The 18,361-nt window shown below is 30.2% G+C and overlaps 1 long non-coding RNA gene across 24 annotated transcripts in view; it reads right to left on the bottom strand.

Annotated features, from left to right (window-relative positions):
* Positions 1 to 464: 464 nt before the first annotated feature.
* LOC143236615 (uncharacterized) overlaps positions 465 to 18,361 on the bottom strand; it is a 46,159-nt gene continuing 28,262 nt past the window's right edge. For 7 of the 24 annotated variants that reach the window (XR_013019611.1, XR_013019609.1, XR_013019610.1 and 4 more), the window contains 2 exons: positions 17,955 to 18,002; positions 8,152 to 8,497 (listed from right to left, as the gene is read on the bottom strand). This is a non-coding gene — a long non-coding RNA (uncharacterized LOC143236615). Of the gene's footprint in view, positions 2,271 to 8,151; positions 8,509 to 12,083; positions 12,737 to 12,907; positions 13,480 to 15,872; positions 16,037 to 17,954; positions 18,003 to 18,361 lie in introns of those variants that run through there. The other 17 variants (XR_013019612.1, XR_013019621.1, XR_013019622.1 and 14 more) reach the window with 15 other exon arrangements.

Raw genomic sequence — 18,361 nt, 5'->3', positions numbered from 1 at the left:
TTTCTAAAGTAACGATATAGACGAACATATCCAGTTACTCACTTATGATGTATTCGCTCGTGATATTTATTGGTCCTTTACATGATATGATGAGCGAGACAGGGTAACTCAATTTATTCAATCAATTACCGATGTGTAATTCAACTTTTAAAAATATTTCCTGTATTAACGAATATTAACTTACACATCCCAGTTGAGGAATCGTCTTGCTTTGTAAGTTTTAAGTTTGGATAAATATAATCATTAGAATATAAAATGATATAATTCATATCTTTAATGTAGAATTCATGTTTAGCATTCTCATTTTCGTTGATATCCCTATCGTCGCAATGTTGTTTGCATTGAAAAGTTTATATAATGATTTGTTAATAATTAGACATACTCGTTAAATCCCAAATTATTTCCATTTATTTTAAATCTAAATCTTTCAAGTACAATTTCATATTATGTTTAAGGTTTCTTATTTAAAATAGTAGATTTTCTTAATATATTACTCATTTTACTTTTTATGAACTCTTTTTCTTTACTCTTTGAAATTTCAAAAGCTTTATCTGCTGTTTAGTGCAAAATATCAGCAAAAATACCTTTCTCAAACTTTGACATTTCACAAACAAACAATGGTTATTATAATTCATTTTTTTTTGCTTAAAAGTAGTTTATATAATCTATACACAAGACGATTTCGTTGGACCATTGTTTAAATCTGTAATTTTCACTCTTGTTCTACAAATATAATCTAATGTATTAATATCTGCACATATTGAATTTGTTTCTTCAATTGTAATTAAAATTTATGGTGGAGCACAATGAGTAAACCAATTTAAAACTTCATTAAACACTCATTACTATATAATACTTCATTAAAAACATGATAATTAATGTGAATGTCGTCTACACCTCTAGGGAGGCTGGTTGTATGTTTTCTTCTCTATTCCTGATCAGAATCAAATCCTGGTATTTCCTGAAACTTATTTTCAGTTAAGTCAAGCTGTTAATTTGAGAGAATTTGATTATAAACCATGAATTTTCAAACTGAATACCAAATTTTGTAAGAATATCATTAAATAGTTTAACATAAACAATAATTCATTTCAGTTGTTACTCCATTACACATATTGTAATATTTAAAAGCATGTTTTAAAATGTTTTATTAATTTTGTTTCGTGATACCCACTGACATAGATTTTAATGCTAAATAATAATTTTCGTTATTTACAGCGATGGGAGCTTCAACTCTTATTTAAATTATTCTTAAATTACTCTAGAATCTGAAACTCTTACTATTGTCTTTTAATAAAACACAATTCTTGTTGAAATCACTCGGTGTTTGAATAAGTGTATATAATACTTCTTAATGATTGTGACTAGCATTTCTTTCTTGTATATAATACTTCATAAGGAATATGACAAGCGTTTCTTTCTTGTATATAACACTTCATAAAGACCATGACTAACGTTTCTTTCTTGTATATAACACTTCATAAAGATCATGACTAACGTTTCTTTCTTGTATATAACACTTCATAAAGACCATAACTAACGTTTCTTGTATATAACACTTCATAAAGACCATGACTAACGTTTCTTGTATATAACACTTCAAAAAGACCATGACTAATGTTTCTTTCTTGTATACAACACTTCATAAAGACCATGACTAACGTTTCTTTCTTGTATATAACACTTCATAAAGACCATGACTAACGTTTCTTTCTTGTATATAACACTTCATAAAGACCATGACTAACGTTTCTTTCTTCTATACAACACTTCATAAATATCATGACTAACGTTTCTTTCTTGTATATAACACTTCATAAAGACCATGACTAACGTTTCTTTCTTGTATACATTTTATTTAACGATATTTACATTTTTTATATATATATATATGTAGAAAGCTCGAATTGTATCTATTCATATCAATAAATACAATGCATTAAGTTTGTTTGTTTGCTTTGAATTTCACACAAAGCTATGCGAGGGCTATCTTCGCTAGGTGACCCTAATTTAGTAGTGTAAGACTAGAGAAAAGGCAGCTACTCATCACCATCCACTGCCAACTCTTGGGCTATTCATTTTACCAACGAATAGTGAGATTGACCATCATATTATACTGCCTTCAAGGCTGAAAGATTGAGCATTTTTGTTGTGACGGGGATTTTGAGCCCATCGACTCTCAGATTGCGAGATGAGCATCCTAACTACCTGGCCATGCCGGGTCCCCAATCTTTTGATTCTTATGTTTATGAGACAAAATCCGACGATCTCTATAAAATAAAAAATAAAATGTTAATTTCTTTAATGTTTTATACTATTCAAAATATAATTCTTAGGGTTAGTAAACAAAAACGTTTTAGGTAGAATGAAAGACAGATACAATGGAAAATATTGACTAGATTTGTAGGGTTTAAAACTAAGATATATGCTTTACAAATAAAGAAAATGACAGATTTTATAAGTCTAAGAGTGTAAGTAAGTTATTGTTAAAACTAGAATTACATTTGAAAAATATTTATTTAATCAAAAATATATGCTTATAAAAATAATAATCTAATCAGAAGTATAAAGTATGAAATATATTTTGTTCCAGTTAACAAGGAAGCCCTTAGCTTGAATGATGACAAACAACATATGGTATTAACATCTTTCATACAAAGGTAAGCATTAATTTATAACGTATAAATGAAAGTTGTAAAATAAATTGGTACTATTGGAAAACATCGATACATCGAAACTTGTAAGATGAGTAAACTAAATACAAAAGGTAAATTATGGAACTCTAATCTGAAAATTAATTAAATCTCGGTTTGGCGAAATATTATACTTCAGTTAATTGATAATATCTGAGATGAATTCCATAAATATTTTAACTCAAAGATTTAATAAAAAGCTCGATAATAATGTTATTAAGCAAATGAATGAAATGAAATATCTTTCATTTGTTTATAAGGGAGATTGTGGAAATGATCAAAATACTCATGTCATCGAATCTTAAATTTTTAGATAATTTGTGAGTTATATTTTCAAGGAGCATTCAGTAGACGCAGGAACCCTTTGATGTAGAGGCAGGATGGGGTAAAGCAACGAAAGCACGTTCACTAGTGCTGTTTACTTCTCTTATTATTTAATATCTTTGTTTTTATTGCTGTTTACTTTTCTTATTATTTAATATCTTTGTCTGTTTTTATTGCTGTTTACTTTTCTTATTATTTAATATCTTTGTCTGTTTTATTGCTGTTTACTTCTCTTATTACTTAATATATTTTCTGTTTTTATTGCTGTTTACTTCTCTTACTGTTTAATATCTTTGTTTATATTGCTGTTTACTTCTCTTACTGTTTAATATCTTTGTTTATATTGCTGTTTACTTCTCTTATTACTTAATATCCTTGTCTCTTTTTATTGCTGTTTACTTCTCTTACTGCTTAATATCTTGGTCTGTTGTTATTGCTGTTTACTTTCTCATTACTTAATATCCTTGTCTCTTTTTATTGCTGTTTACTTCTCTTACTGGTTAATATCTTAATCTGTTGTTATTGCTGTTTACTTATCTTGTTATTTAATATCTTCGTCTGTTTTTATTGATGTTTACTTCTTCAATATTTTACTACTCTTTCATGTATATCTGAAGAATAACAACGCTAGCAACCAGATTTCGATACTCATGGTGGGCAGAGCACAGATAGTCCATTGTGTTACTTGGTGCTTAACTACAGACAAACAAACTACTACTACTGTATAATTATGTTAATACTGTTGCTGATTACTACAATTGTTATCAACCTATTAATCTAGTTTACTCCTATTACTACATTTATTACTACTGTTTTCTTCTATTACTACCTAATATTATCATTAACCTGTTTATGTTATCTAATTGTATTATTATATTCTATCCTTACCCATCTATTACGCCCCCTCTACTTATATTACTTTGTAATATTCTTATCCATTAATTACTGCTATTTACTTCTATTAGTATCTAATATGATTACCCACTCATTACTACAAATTATTCCTGGTAATATATAATATATTTTCTAATATATTACTTCTCATTATTACTATCTTTGCCTATCTTTAACTACATTCTTCTTCTTTTGCAATTTACTATCCTTAATTATTTATCGCTGCTGTTTAATTATCTTATAATAAAATATATTAGTCCATTTCTTTTGCTGTTTACTTTAATCATTAAGTAATTTTTAAGCGTCTGTTACTGGTACTTGTATCGCTACGTAATACATTCTCTCATATATTTTGCTATATACTATTCTTGCCCATCTGTTATCGCTATTTACTTTTATTAGCGCTTATAATCACTGCTGTGTACTTCTATTATTTTTAATATACCTACCCCTCTATTACTGCTTGTTACTTCTGTTATTAGATAATATACTTGTCCGCTTACTATGATTATTTAAATCAATTACTATTTATAAGTATTACCCATCTACTACTCCTGTTTACTTCTGTTGCTATATAATATCATTGCCCCTTTATTACCGCTGTTTACTTCTATTGCTATGTAATATCCTGCCACTATTACTACTTTTGTTAATACATAAGATCATCAAATATCTATTAGTGCTGTCTACTTCTATTATAATATAATATCGTCCTCCTTTTATTACGCCTTTCTATTTCTATTTATATTACTATGTAATATTATTATCAATCTGTTACTGTTGTTTACTTACATTACTGTATAATACATTTTCCCATCTACTGGAACTATTTACTTTTATTACTTCGTTATTATTGTCCATCTATTACCAATGTTTACTTCTATTAATACCGTTATTAATCTGCTACTGTTGTCTACTTCCTTTGGTACATAATATCTTTTACCATCTCACTTTTATAGAATCTAGTATTGAGCGTTTCTTACGGATGAATGGTATTTGAGTGATAAATGTATCGGATAAAATAAGATTTAAATTGAGTATTTATTTAAGAAACTTACAATACTGATTAGGTTACTTTTAAATATTTGCTTACTTCTATGTTATTCTGATTTACGTAAGATTTTATTTTTTGTCGTTCAAATATTTTTAAGCACTAACTACGTATGAAGAGTGAGGGTTCTGTCAGTTAATCTTAAAACATTTAGTTAAATACATGTACACTCCTAAACAAATATTAAAGAATGTTAAAATTAGAATAAGACATTTTAAGTGATGCTTTCTTTCTAACGCCCTACAGTGGTAGAGCAATATGTCTGTGGACCTAGAAACCGGGTTTCGATACCTGTGGTGGGCAGAGCACAAATAGCCGCTTGTGTAGTTTTGTGCTTAATTACAATCAAAACTAACTTGTATTTAATAAAGTTTATTTATTGTGCAAATATTTTTTTATATTCGTTTTTAATATTTTTAATATTCTGGAAACATTTTTCTATTATTTAACAGGAGGCTGTAGTTGAAGCTCATGATGTTCCTCTGACCACACGTTGCACTTTCAGCTATGTAAACAGTATAAAAGTGGTAGTTAATGTCGCTATTCGGTAAAGAATAATCATTCAAGCGACTGTTACTTCTAAATGTTCACCCTCCATCTTATTAAAAGTTTAAAATTAAGAACAGCTTTACCTAAACGATGAGATTTCTAACCGGACCAGCTGTGGTATAATATGATGTTTATGGTGGAAATGCCAAACACCTTCATTAGTACAAACATATACATTTATTAACGTATTTTCGTGATTCTTGCACAAAGCCAAATTATCAAAACATTTGCAACTTTTTTTTTGATAAAGAAAAATACTGTCAGTATTTTGTATTTAATACGTCACAGGAGACACTATTATCCAGAAATGGATCAAGTTTACATTCATTTTCTTTCTTTTTCTACACGAGAAAATTACTTTAGTTAATTAATGAATACACGTTTTATTATTTTCCTTTTGTAATGGTGAGTACGACCAAAAATATAATCATTGGCCCTTTTTATGGTTTAAATTATGTTTCCAATTAAAAATATATTTTAATATGCTACCTATTGAATATCTATTATATAAGCATTGTTATTTACCTGTAATGACAAATAAAATAAATTGCAAAGCTATTAAGTTCATGAACAGGAATGTTTTCTATATTCTAAAGACAGCTGGTATGGGTATTAAAAACTTTAATTATGTCAATCTGACTGTTTAATGTTTGTTTCTGTATTTCACTTAGTTATATTATTATGTTTACAACTCAAGCTGTGTTCTTTATCTATCTACACATTATCTGTTTATACGATATTTATATATCACTTAGTTTCTCTTTTTAGTTATTAAGATGTGAGATGAATATTTTACTTGAAATATGTCTAGTTACTTTTTTCTAGTTACTTTTTTCATACCTCTCATAAATATAAAATATATTAGAGTGAGTTTCATTCTAATAATCTCAATTATTTTTACCGGCCTAAAACTCAAAATGAATTACTGTTATACAAATCTTTACATATCACATTTAAAAAATAAATAAATATTTCAAATAGCTTCAAGAAAATGTGCTCATTCTAACATTGCAAGATAGTGAAAATATTATCCTAACCTTTCCAAGAAAAGGTATGCATTCTAACATTGCAAGATAGTGAAAAGATTATCCTAACCTTTCCAAGAAAAGGTATGCATTCTAACATTGCAAGATAGTGAAAAGATTATCCTAACCTTTCCAAGAAAAGGTATGCATTCTAACATTGCAAGATAGTGAAAAGATTATCCTAATCTTTCCAAGAAAAGGTATGAGTTTCTTAGAATATAGTTCTTTTAATGTAGAAAACACCTCCGTTTTATAATAACTGCTTAATAATTATCGTTTTCTTTTAAAAGTTTCTGGAGTATTTTGTGCGCCAGAAATCTGTAACTCCTCATTATTTGCATATTATAGTAATCAAAATCAATGGTAAGCTTTCCAGTTATATTTTTATATTAATCAAAAACAATGGTAAATTTTCCTGTTGCACTGATTATAGTCATTAACAAGAAGGTCAAGTTTTCTGTTATTGGGTTGAGGAATAATTCGTGAGCGTTTTTTCAAGTTAAAAAATATATTCATAAATGAAACGCTTTCGCAAAATATTTCATGTCATTTGGTAGATAATTTTTTGCTCTAATAGATGGTGTGTTTGATTTTCATATGTCTTTAATTTTTGCTTTCATTTTCAGCTCATTAAATGGAATGTCAAGTGGACAAAATCGAGCATTTTCGACACCATCTGCTTTTCGTATTTAATTTCTTGCAATTTCGTTTAAAACAATGCATACTATATACCTAGGTATTACATGAAATAAAGTATCATAATAAATGTTTTGGGTGTAATGTGTTCATGCATTGAAGTATTGTATAGTCTTGCATGTAATGCTTGAATGAAATTATTTAAAAACGCTCACGAATTATTCCTCAACCTAATATATTGTTTATAGTAATAAACAAGAAAAGGAAGTTTGCCAATTGTATTGATTACACTCACCAATAAGAATTGCGAATTCTCCTATTGTGTTGTTTATAGTCATTAACAAGGATTTACAACAAGGCTCGTATAATAATAGAGCATATGATTTTAAATTTTAAAAATCTATGATTATTATTTAGAAGTAATTTCATTTTTATGACCTTATAGCTACTTTTAATAATATTATTTATGAATATTATCTTTAGCTTTAAAAGGATAATTCGAGTTAAAGTATACAATAATAAGTTGACCAAATGTAGTATAGGTAAGAGTATGCACGACAGTTTTATCTAAATAAAACTCAATGATTAGTCCTCATTTTTGAATTGAATAAAACATACTAGTAAGGAGGTTATGGAAACATTTAAAACTTAATAGAATTTACTAACATTATGAATGAGAAGGAAGTGCTTGTGATAGTTCACAATGATTTAGTTAAATGTGGAATAGTTGGGACGACTATTATAAGTATTATAATATTATTAATATTAAATTATAAGTATTTTGTGGTATAATTGCTCTTCCAGTTGAAAAAAATATTTTAGTTTAATACATTGTTTGAAATCCTGAAGAGCGTTACAAGAACATGTGATTCGACGTTGATTTTACATGTATGTAATTATATTTATTTCTGTGTTAGAGAAGTATTAATTTCAATTAAACCAGAAACGGATGAACTGTTGAAAATCTCTGAACATAGAACACTTCTCAAGGGTGATTTATTTCTCCATAATGTTATGTTTGTATAGTTACATCATCTAGCACATGCTGTACATCCTTCAGAAAGGGTTTCTTACGCAACCTACAGAAATCAGAGAGATCACTCTAAGTTGAAGGAGAAATCAAACAGTGCCGTCACATTTCTCTCACGATCTGTACTGAACGCTTCGCTCTAGCAGGAATAAATCACGTGAGTGTAACACAAACGTAGAATCTAACTTATTACAGCTCAACATCTGGACGTAGGTCACACTGGTGTCAAACTATTATACAGATGCCCCACTTGATCTTAACACAAGGCTTTTTCAGTTGAGGATCAGGTTTCATCCTAAAAAAAAGCTATTAAAACATTACGATTTCTAAATAAGAAAAAGATGAACAGACAAACAAAACATTAAGATGGTTTCCAAAGTGTATTCTATACTTACACTGAGATCATCTTTGAAATAAATAAAAAGTTTATACGATATTACGGTATCATAATTACAAGTGTTAAAATATGTAAAAAATACAGTAAATTGATTGTAAACGCAAGAAAGACTTAGTAATTAAATATATTATGTTTTACATTATCTTCATCTATATAACTAGTTAAATTATATTTTACTGTTGTAATAAAATTATATTGTCAATTAGACTATTAAGTTAGTTATTTGACTGGATTTGATTCAGCGATTTTGCATAATATGACTTCGAAACCGAAGTATTAAAGACGTTGAAATTCCAAAACTCTCTCAAGAAACTGTGTTTTCTTACCATCTGTTTTTTCCATTTCGAATGGTTCAAAGTGTTTTCTATATAATAACATTCTGTAACCTAAAGAATCTAACAACAAACACTTATGGTGAAAACACTTTTTTATAATAGTTTCCTAGTAATTGTTCCCCACCCAAGAAATTAACCAATAAGCATCATGATTAATTTCACTTAGGAAAATAAATGTTCATGTTGTTTGGTAGAAATTACAAATTAATTTTACAAACTGAAAATAAGTTATTTTATCTACGTTGACTGATTTTATCAGTAAAAACAATTCAAAATAAAGTTGATTTTTATTCGACCTACTTCCTCATAGTTATTAATGTTGAAGAACCTGGGACGTTTGTCTACACACATTTTATCAACAACAATCAGGCTGGTAGTTTTCATAATTAATTAGTAATGCAAAAATAAAAGTGTTGAGAAGATGAACTCTCATCATATAGTCACTAATATTAACTTGAAATACTGATCTCCACACTTACCAGTGCGTAACAAGTGGAGACGTTTATCCTCAGTGGCACAGCGGTATATCTGCGGATTTATACTGCTAGTAACATGGTTTCGATACTCATGGTGGGCAGAGTACAGATTGCATCTCTTTGTGCTTAACTACAAACTACTACTACTATATAATTCTGTTAATACTAGAGCTGATAACTACTATTATTATTAGTTTATTACTCCAATTTACTACTACTATTATATATTATCCTTGTTCATTTATTACTGTTGTTTGTTTCGATACCCGTGGTGGGCAAAGCACAGATAGCCCTTTGTGTACCTTTGTGCTTAATAACAATTTTTTTTTATTTCGCGCAAAGCTACTTGAGGGCTATCTGCGCTAGCCGTTCCTAATTTAGCAGTGTAAGACTAGAGGGAAGGCAGCTAGTCATCATCACCCACCGCCAACTCTTGGGCTACTCTTTTATCAATGAATAGTGGGATTGACCGTCACATTATAACGCCCCTATGGCTGAAAGGGCGAGCATGTTTGGCGCTACGGGGATGCGAAACCGCGACCCTCAGATTACGAGTCGCACGCCTTAACACGCTTGGCCGTGTCGGGTCCCAGTACGAAACAACCTGAGACGTTGGTCTTTACATTTATTACTAAATTATCAACTGCAACAACGGTTTTTATAATTATCAATACTGAAATAAACAGCATTAGATGTTGATCTCCTTATTTAGCTAATAATATTGAACATCTTGGGATTCTGATCTCCACACTTAGTTATAAATACTGGACAACTTGGAACTTTGCTTCACACCCATAACATTAACCGAATTTTGGAATTACCTCTCATCATTAAAATGCTCCTTCATCTATCATTTGTGTGGCTATTCGTAACCAAATACTTGAATTAACTGTCATAATTATAATGTCTCACAATTAAACGTGTTCAGCGATTTATCGGTACTTGGAAAGGTGTATATTTAAACAGAAGTTTCAGTATGTGAGTCGGAAAGCACAAAAAAAAATTCAGTTAAAAATAAAACTGAGAAAAATTCAACAAAAACTAACAAAATTCCCTAAAATTCGTTTCATTCACAGGAAAATAAATAAAAATAACTTCTGCTGAAAAATGTGAGGTTCATATAAAGAAGAAAGCTAATAATCATAAGTTAAAAAGAATCATAACAAATATAGATATAGATTTATAGCCGATGTGTTATGTATTTTACTATATGCTCTATATTTTAACATATCTATATTTTTTCTTCACCGGTGGCACAGCAGCAAGTTTGCGAACTTATAACGCTAAAAACTTGGTTTAGATACCCGTGGTAGGCACAACACAAGTAGCTGATTGTGGAGTTTTGTGATTAACTACAAACAAACAAACAAACTATTTCTCTATCATTAACTTAAGAGTTATTCCTTTCATACTTGTGTAGGTATGGTGGTTAAGGCAACCTGTGGGTCATGGATTCAGCCAAAGTTGTCTAATGTCATGGTCAAACCCTTTGTTCGGCTAGAGTGGCCAATCAATTTTAAATTATTGACAGCTAACACAGATATCCAACCTACAGCTTTGCACGAAATTCAACAAAGAAACAACTATATGCATAACAAATTATTCTGTTTATTCATTGTATTTTTAACTAAATCTGTAATAAGCTTTTACACCAACGATAATGAAATTAAGAAAAAATATATTTAAAGAAATGCATGTTTTTTCATGGAAAAACAAGTTTCTTCTTCAAAGCTGCACTAAAATAAACTTGATGACTTACGATATTTATCGTAGGCCAAGGATATTGTGCGATTAAGCAACTTGAAGATTGTAGTTTACAAGTAGATAACTGAAGATTCCTTGGAACAACAACAACAAAAGAAAGTAGGATATTAAGTTATGAGCCTGGTCTTATTTCAAATTAGGGCACCAAAGAGTTAGAAGAACGAATAAACTTCTAATGTCTAGACAAGGAGTGTGTAGGTGGAGCTTCGTTTCTTAATGTCAGTGCATTTAAATTTTACTCCCACAATTACAGTTTATTATTTTCCTTTTCTTATTGTCACTCTCTATTCATGGATTTCAAAAATAATAAATCATTCTTCATAGTGGCATATTCCTTACTTTTAACACTATTAAAGAGACAAAAAAAATAACTATTTCCACACCAGCCTTTTAAAATAAATCGTAGGAAGTATGGTTAAGGTCATCTGTGTATTTACTTCAAAATGGTCTAGTTTTTATTGTAAGTATTAGAGGTATTTTTTGAAGTTGTTAATTTTGTGTAATGGGCAAAATCACCCCTAATTTTACTAAACGGTTCAGAATAAAATACTTTTTATTACACGTTACGTCATATATTGATAAAAGAAAATCTGACGGCTCTTTAATTTGATTTCTTATCGTCAAACAAAGTTGTAGAGATAGTGATACCAGTGGGAGATGGTAGCTAGGGAGATTTGGAAAGTCCCAAATTATCTACATTATATCGTGTATGTATATCTATATATATAGAATATATTATAAAGTGTTATATACCCTAATTTATGCATGTAACAATTGTTTAGAATTAATACTATCAATAAGATATTTTATCATCGTTTTTAGTAACTAAATATGTAAATTATGTAAGCATAAATAGAGCTAGACAATCAGTTTGTTTTCATTTTAATAACGACCTTAATTTAGCCCTACCTCTAAGGAAGATCAGTTCTCCGGTCTTTTCTCTTTACATACCTATTAATTATATTTTCAAACCAGGAATATTTATTCATTAGTTCCAAAAGTAGTTCTTTTCATGGAAATTAAAACTATATTGGAATGACAGGTTCACAAGACTGGAAGTGAAAAAAAACCAAAAAAACGTGGTAACTACCACGAGCTAGCTGATGCTCAGTTGCGCTACCTCCTTTAAAATTCCCCTCGGTGGACTCAGCAGATAGCTCGATGTGGCTTTGCTATAACGAAACACGCACACACACACACACACACACACACACACACACACACACAGATTCTAGTTTCTTTCTAATCAAACTGAAATCTTCTTATTCGTATACAACTTTATTCATTACAGTATTTGAATGAAAAATCAATACATTCATTGCAGGTAAGTTTATATTTATGATACTTAGTAGAATTCTTTATATTCTTCTTGTGGTGAATATTTCATTGGATATAAGTTGACAGAAGTGGCCTAAAATGCGTGAAGAGAAAAATTTTGGGCTTCCATCATTTCCTTGTAAAGTGTAAAGTTTTGGCATGTTATACTCTGATAGCTCTACTTGCCGTCCCCATGGTAACTCAGAAAGCATCTTCATTAGTTATCATCTTTACTGCAAATTAACCTAAAATACGTGGTGTTCATTGATATTTCTTCATGACAGAAATTACTGCTTGGTTAAATATAAATATAAAGATAAATGTAAATATAAACATAAATTTCAGTAATTATTATATTTAATTACTCTTACAAAATTTTATTCGGATAAAACAATGTCTATTTAAATAATTTTTACCTACAGGTGGAAATCACGTTGGAGAACATGGCTGTAACGCTCTGTTGCTAACTGTTGGTAGTTAGAGACTGTACCGACCGTCAGACAGTACTCTTTGATCTTTTCGCTTATGTGGACCCGGCATGGCTGGGTGGGTTGAGGCGCTCGAGTCGTAATCCAAGGGTTGCGGGCTCGAATCCCAGTCGCATCAAATATGTTCGCCCTTTCAGCCGTGAGGGCGTTATAATCGGACGATTAATCCAATTATTCGTTGGTAAAAATGTAGCCCAAAAGTTGGCAGTGGGTGGTGATGACTAGCTGCTTTCCCTCTAGTCTTACACTGCTAAATTAGGGACGGCTAGCTCAGTTAGTCATCGTGTAGCTTTGCGCGAAATTCAAAAACAAATCGTTTATGGGTCGAGCTATCATTACTACTGCATGGACAGCGTAATCCTACAAACTATCGAAAAGTATGACATTATGCTGTTTTCTTCAGTCTTAGGCCACAGTAGATAATTAGTGAACATATTTTGAAACTATATTTATTATATACACATAAAGTCTTGACGTAGGCTTTTTCATATTTTCGAAATTTCTCTAATACCTCTCTAAAATATCCATTATGGATTACACTCGTTACAAATTTATTTTTTGAAATCTCAAACTAGGTAATAATTTAAAGAATATTCTAGTTATTAGTTTCGTTGGAAAACAATTCTTATTGAAATAGCATTTAATGTTATTTATTTCTTTTGTTAACAGTTCGATATTACTAGTATGTTTATCAGCTCTGTACGCAAAAAATGTTAAAGAGTTATTTACATTTCTTTGATATGAGAGTATTGTAGTTAAAATATAAACCTTGAAAATGTAACTTTATAATAAACTTCAATTTCAAACTTCCCACTGTATTTTATTATCAAGATTTCTAGGTTCGATTTGAAATAGTCTTTGTTTTTTATCTTCCAAAGTGAATTAATTATTGTTTGTTTAGATATTCAAGAGATTTCTCTATCTGTTCTTCATTCTCAAATACAGAAGATGTATCGTACACTTTTATATCTTTAGGATGTGCCGTTAACCAGTCTTTTCATAATAACACATATACACATTTACTAACATAAGAGCCAAACTAAACCCCATACTAATTCCATCTATTTGATAGTATATCTTTCTTTTAATCAAATATGCAATTCTTTAGTTGCTAGTTCACAGAATTTATTGTTGCTTTACCTCAAAATTCACATTACTCAAGAAGAAACTCTACAGTTATAGCCCTGATCCTTCATTATAATCTTTCTTTCCGTTCAATTCCAGCTCCCCAAAACCTTTTTATTGCTTCATTTTTTAAAATCTAAACGTAGTAGTCTTGAAGTTTAAGAAGTCTGGGATTAATTCACATACTTTACATTTGTTAAAAATATTTAAACTTAACTACATTTATTTAACTTGACATTATGTTTTTTACATTTATGAAATATCTTTAATACTTCAAAATCTGTAATAGATGACACTTATTAAATATTTGTTTTTCATGTTTGGAAATACGAAACTGAATAAGAATATACAGATTAAGTAAAGCTCAACTATATACTAATATGCATTCTCTAATTAATAAACCTTTAATTTAAAGGTGATCCAACGAGATACATTCACATCCTAAGGACTAGGTCCATATTCCGTAAATGTGACAAACTATTATTTTTTTACCGTCTTTACTTTCAAAATACAATTGTGTATATTACTCATAATCTATTTTCTCAATTCTGAATTATAATTGACACAGACTGAATTATTAATAAGAGCATTGTTAACACAACCTACTTAACAAAGCTTTGGTAATTTATCTGAATGTTAGTAGGTGTTTTGATACGCTTCAGTTCTTTAGAATGCCGTACAATTAATTTGAAGTACATGTATTAAAAATTAAAATATTTTGCTGTATTATCAAACTATTCATGAAAGTAAAAGAAACGCGAAATATAACGTACCAACAGAATACAAACTTTAAATTAATATACGAAATAAATACATCAGTTTTAGCGATTATCTCTCTAATAATACATAGCCGCCTTATTTCTTCAATCTCTATTAAAATAAACTCTTGACAATAACAATTCTAAAGTTTCGAAACTAAAGTGGGATTTTCTCTTTTTCTATTAATTTGTAACTCAGTTTTTTGTCAGAATCAGTTTTTAACGCATTCTTTGACCCATAAGTTTGTTTTCGGTAAAAATAACGTACACTTTCAATTCGAGGAACCACAATTGTTTGTGTATAAGCATCCTTGAACAGTAATGATTTGTTTTCATGTTACAATGTTTTTTTAAGTGAAAAGTGAGACAAGCAGAAGTAAGAATGACAAGTTAAAAATATGACGGGCTGGAAGACTACACGCAGTGGTTAAATTCGTAAATCGTATTTTATTTTGATAAATCATAATTAATTTTGATACATATTTTCGCTGTTTTAGTTATTAGACTTTTCAGTTTTAACATAGAACTTTAATAATGAGTCTATGAGACCAACTCACGTGTCTTCTGTCATAGATAGTTTCAAATAATATAAAGAACGACATTAAAAGTTATTAGGTATATTTATGTGTCTGTGTTTATATAGATATAAATTTAAACCAAAATAGTTCATTAAAAAATGAAAAATAAATACAAACAATGAAAAAATGCAGTGTTTTTAATTATTATTTAATTTACTGTTTATTGATTAATTATTTACTTTACCTCTATGTGTAAACATGTTAATGGTAAGTTTTGTCAATGAAACGGTGATTTTACTTTACATAGAATCTGTACTGTAAACAAACATGAAATACCTGAATATAAATATTGAAGAATTTTCTGTTTTATTTAAATAGACATGTGTATGTGTGTATATATATATGTAATGCAAGCATAAACTAAACAGTTAAGTTAATATTTACATTAAAAAGAAAGAACTGCTTTACAAATAGCAAAAACGAAGTCTGTGGTGAAATAAAACGTATTTATAACTCGAAACAAAACTTTACAAAACACTACACAGTAAAATGTTGCAGACTTTGATAAGGATTATCAGATTTGTCCTGACTTGGACGTGACTGCAGTAGTAGGATCCATATAGCGGTAGAGATACCCTGTCTACTGACCTTAACCTCTGTTCGCAAATATATACAACACATAAACTTTCAATAATTAAATAAATACATAAATTAAAGTATTAACACATCGCTTTAATTACCATCACGAACATATATACAATATAATCATAGTCGTATATATAAAAAGATAATTAAAGTCATACCTTCAGCAAAAAACAACAAAAAGCACATTAACTTGTGTTTAAAGTAACACAACTCCTGTTTTGTGGAACGCACTTCTGTTATTTGAATGGCTTCTACATGAACAACAAGTCCCCCCCCCCAGTGGTTCAGCGGTATGCCTGCGGACTTACAATGCTAAAAACCGGGTTTCGATGCCCATGGTGGGCAGAGCACAGATAGCTTTGTGCTTAATTCAAAACATAAACAACACTAAAAAACAACACAATTATTCTCGACTAATTAAGCAAAACACAAATGTGTTCGCTGGTGCACAAAACGTTTAATGACATTTAACGTACATTTAACTTGATAACAGTGTATTTTCATAACAAAACAATATATTTAAAAAAAACATTTTTCATTTGAAAACTGCGTGCTACTTTTATAGTTAGAAAGTTCGATATTTATATCTACAAAAATAGCTGTGTTATACAGTGTTGGGTAATTTAAACAAATTTGGGAGTTTCATCTCGTCGTTATGGACTATAACTCAGTATCGTCAGATCCTGTCGAACTCCATATAACTAATCTCTAAAATATCTTTGTACGATACTTTCTCTTTCAAAAGATTCCGTTGGGAATCTTTCATTTTAAATGCACACTGCTCCTCTCTGCAAGTTTTCCATAATTCATCTAGTTCCGAAACGAAAGTTTCCCAGCGCCTGTTTCAACAGTCGATCACACAAAAATAAATCGGTGTTACGTCAAGCGACTTCATAAGTTTGTCATAATACCAATTTCATTCTGCAGCTGTTTGTCATATACCACGATTGAGCGGATAACATTTAGGATGCAACGGGTGTACACGTAATTAGTGACGCTTTTCCAGACGAAGATTCTCATTTTTAGTTGAGTACTTTTGTTTGGAGTATGAGGACAGCGTTTGCCCCTGACCTTTGTGTTCTGAAGATTCTCACCTATTGCAAGATGGGGCACTTTGTTTATCATAGCTAGGTCACAACTCCATGCGGGTCTCTTTTTTTTTTATGGTTCTGGGTGCCCAAGCTGATCTGTATTATATTGTTTTTTTTCTACACAGTTAAGTACAAAACTTAAATGTGTAAATGTTTTGCGACCGAAACGGTTGCTACCTTCCTCTTCCCAGAACTCATCGATTTACGGAAGTTTCGTGTTTCCTGAATAATGTCAAAATGTGTGTATCTCTGATACGTTTTGTCCCACCAGTTATATACCAGCTGTTGTTGTCGTATAATACCCTAACATGAATATTTTAGATCATTTTCATACAATTTTCTATAGCTCACACAGTTCTGTGTTTAGATAATACAATTTATAATGTAAAATTATGCAGCGTTTGTTTTAATTTACAATACATTTTTTTTACAATGTACAACACACGTCTGAATAATATATTTAGTGGTTCAAACATTTATAAAAAATTAAAATAGAGAGTGTGTTTCTTTTTCAGCACAACGGTCAAATAGATTGGGCGCTCAACTCGCAGTCTGAGGGTAGAGGGTTCGAATCTCTGTCCCACCAAGCATACTCACCTTTTCATCTCCGGATACATTATAATGTTCGTTCAGTCCCACTATTCCTTGGTAAAAGAGTAGCCCAAGAATTGGAGGTGGGTGGTGATGATTATCTGCCTTCCATCTAGTCTTTCGCTGCTAAATTAGAGACAGCTAGTGCAGGTAACTCTCATGTAGTTTTGCGAAAAATACAAAACAAACCAACCAAAAAAAAAAAAAATGATAGAGTGATATGTTAAATGAATAAATTCGAACTCACAACCAGTTGACAGGGGTCGAGCGCCTAGGTCACTACGCCACGTTAGATCTGAAAGAAGAGAAAAGATAAAGTATGATAAAACGGGATAGGGGCGAGAAAAAAGTAAAATTAACGAAAAAAAACCAAAAAAATATATAATACTCGTGTAAATTACACATTTGTGTTCACTAGGTGTCGTGTTTGTTTGTTTGAAGTCAAGCACAAAGAAACACAGTGGGCTATCTGTACTCTCGCAACACGGCTATCGAAACCAAATTCCAGCATTGTGAGTTTGCAGAAATACTCTTGTGCCACGGGGGATGGAGCCCCAGGTATCTAGCAATGCTGTTGTACAACCCGTAACTTTGTGGATTTTTATAGCAAATAAGCAAAGATGAATAAAAGCTAAAATTGCAATCACGAATAAA

This window comes from Tachypleus tridentatus, chromosome 13, assembly GCF_004210375.1.
Source record: "Tachypleus tridentatus isolate NWPU-2018 chromosome 13, ASM421037v1, whole genome shotgun sequence".
Classification (NCBI taxonomy): domain Eukaryota; kingdom Metazoa; phylum Arthropoda; class Merostomata; order Xiphosura; family Limulidae; genus Tachypleus; species Tachypleus tridentatus.
The sequence above is the reverse complement of the archived record's forward strand: the minus strand, read 5'-3'. Positions and strand labels throughout refer to the sequence as shown.